We start from the raw sequence: 3,147 nt of genomic DNA on the forward strand, positions 1-3,147 counted from the left end.
GGACGGTTAGGATTTCTTACATTTAATGAACAATGGCTTGTTTTCAAGGCATTGAACCCAGATCTGAGAACATTAATTGAACAATTGTAAATAGTGTTAGTGATGATGTAATCTGAAATTGTCACATGAGGATTTATGGGTGTATAAGTAGACGATAACTTCCACTGGCTCAGCCATGCACAACTCCTCTAGTAGCGATAGATTTTCGAGGTAAAACAGAAAATGGGACAAACTGCAATTTTGTTGATGAAAGAAATTTACTATCCGATTTTGGCAGCCATTGGTGTGCCTGGTGAGTTGCATCATTTTCTATTCTTATCGTATGTGAACTGCTTGTTCTTTCATCTCATTCGAAATGTAGAATAATAGAAGATATTTATACGAATGCAGAAATGCTAGTTCCAAACATTGACATTGGTGGAGAAATGTTGACATCATCTGCGAAGACAGAAGCAGCGTCAATGTTTCAGGACTCGTGAATCTTTGCAGCAATTCTACACTTCTTTGTTTTATTTGAACTATTACCAGTTATTTGTATTATTTAGCCATGTCTTACGTGAAGTTTACTCGTAATTAATTACACTGTATGGCACTCCGCTCGACATTTTAGCAGAACAATTTGAGCCAAATATGTTTCATTCATGTCCTCTTGAAGGGTCAGCTTTCAAACAGGTCATGACTCATTATAGGTAGGTTTCCCAGTGAATCGCTTTAACAAATCAAATCCCAGCAGGGTATTTTGTGTTGTCGCGTATAGAGGGAACATTCCATGCACAATTGTATCCATTACAATCTTAAGGAGAAAAATGAAATATTACCATCTGTTTTAATTCTTTACAGCGAACCTGCTGACTATTGTGGTTCTTTTCCAAGGAAACTGCGCTCTTTCCAAGTGTATCTCTGTCTACATGATGGCCATGGCAACGGCAGATCTACTGGTCATGCTCAATAATGTATTAATATACTATATTTTCAGTTACCACTTTCCAACCTCATTCCTCTCACAGACCTCGGTTTGTAAATTCATTATATACATGACAGGAGTTACTCTTGAGTGTTCCGTTTGGTTCACTGTTTCCTTTACTTTCGACCGATATGTGGTGATCTGCTGCCGAAAGTTTAAGACGAGGTACTGCACTGAAAGAACGGCCGTCATGGTTGTTACAATTCTCATTCTCCTCATGTTTTTGAAAGATGTCCCAATTTTGCTTGCATTTGATCCTGAGATAACAATTAATAAAATACAGTGGGGATGCCAGGCAAAGGCATCTTTCTTCTCCTCAGATTTTGGTGAATCTTTTTCTGGTTTCACAGCGCTTCCCTCATTTGGTTCCCTTTCATTTTGATTTCCACATTTAACTCATTAACCATCAGAAAAATTGTATTGAGCAATCGAGCCAGAAGAAGAATTCAAAGTCATAGCAGTGAAAATCAGAGCGATGCCGAGATGCAGAACCGAAAGAAATCCATCAAGTTGCTCTTCGCTATTTCAAGCAGTTTCATTTTGTTATGGTTGACACATGCCGTGACATTAGTAATGACCAAACTGACAAACATCACTTATTACCGAGGTGATCGCACAGACCCAGGATACATCGCAACTGAAGTTGCAGCTCTCCTGAGATATTTTAGCTCCTCGCTGAACCCGTGGATTTATGCAGCGACCCAAAAATTATTCAGGGATCAAGTGAAAAATGCATTGTTTTTGCCCTGTACGCTATTTATCAGATTCACTAGGAAATGAGGACAAAATCACGAAAATATTGAAATCAACTTTCGCTAATTAAAGTTTCAATTTCAAGGCATTTCCATTGTTGAAGTGATTTCTTTACAGTGTGGTGTCAATCAGAACGCGATTTTGTGAAACTTTCTTGCAATGTACAGAGGAGCTTTGTTCCTGAATTAATTTTGTGCATGAGACCCGATGCCATGTGGACAATGAAAACTTGCAGAAAAAGATAGGTTTCAGGCAACAGCAAAATAAATACATTAAGTTAGAAATGACATTCTCCTGCCAGCTTTTGCAGAACAGGGATTCAAATGAATTTGCGTAATATTAGCAGAAATAGTATATGAAGCAACAACCGAAAAAAGCACAGGGCGGTGCTGAACGCAGATTATAGGGTCGACAAGGAGTAATGAGTTGGAGATGGTTAGCAGTGTGGGAAATGTGAGCAAGAGATCTCGGAGTGTGGATTAAAGATTTCAATGGAAATGTGTATCATGTTGTCCACATTCTTGATAAAAATCGAGGAAGTTCCATTAATCGTCTATGTGGAAACAAATGTCTCCAGAGGAGAGTATGGGAATTGATTGAAAGATACCATTTCATTGGCGCATTTCAGATAATTTGACTGGGGTTATTGCTGGTATGGATGCATTGTCTTGATAGCAAAATCTAAACAGATAGAGATATTCATCTCTGGACTTTACAAAATGTGAGATTATTTCAATTTAAGAGAATGTATTCAAAAGTTATTTCACAGCGTAAATGTTCAGAGTATTTTCCAGTTCATTGGTAAGTCAAAGACAGAGTCTCAGAAGAATGGAGTGATGATTTAAGACTGAGCTGAGGAGGGATTTCTTCTCTCAGATTTGAGCATTTGATTTAATTTGATTTGAGCTATTGTCCCATGTATCTGGGTGCAGTAAAAGCTTTGCTTGCGAACAGTGCGGGCAGATCATTGAAAACAAGGACACTGAGATCATAGATGAGAAAGGAACTTCGGCAGAGGAAGACATGCAGGTTGTACCACACAGGAAATGCGTGTGGCAAGGTAAAGTTGAACAAGATCAACGTGAAGTGAAGTTAGAAAGTTTATTCCTCAGTTTAATAACGGCAGGGAAGGAACTTATCTTGAATATGCCAGTGCGTGTATTCAAATTTGAATCAACTCAGCATAGAGAGCTGGGGGAGGGAGGAGTTCATTGAATATTATTTGTGGTGAGATTCATGGATTTCTGATCAGTCGTGAAATCGTGCTTAATGGGGGAAAACAGGCAAGTGGCCATGAGGGATTTTAGTCAATTGAATGTAAAGGCTAGCTCGAAAAACTGAGCAATCTTCCCTCATTCGTGTATCTTCAGGTCTTATGATCTTCTAAATTTCTAATTTTCTGCGGTTATGAGTTAGAACCTCATCACAGA

At 38.5% G+C, this 3,147-nt stretch overlaps 1 pseudogene; it reads left to right on the forward strand.

Annotated features, from left to right (window-relative positions):
- Positions 1-222: 222 nt before the first annotated feature.
- LOC148138132 (putative G protein-coupled receptor 139) lies at positions 223-1,744 on the forward strand (annotated as a pseudogene).
- Positions 1,745-3,147: the final 1,403 nt, after the last annotated feature.

This window comes from Chiloscyllium plagiosum, unplaced genomic scaffold, assembly GCF_037043375.1.
Source record: "Chiloscyllium plagiosum isolate Xiang-an unplaced genomic scaffold, Cpla_swu_hap1 HiC_scaffold_41, whole genome shotgun sequence".
Taxonomy (NCBI): domain Eukaryota; kingdom Metazoa; phylum Chordata; class Chondrichthyes; order Orectolobiformes; family Hemiscylliidae; genus Chiloscyllium; species Chiloscyllium plagiosum.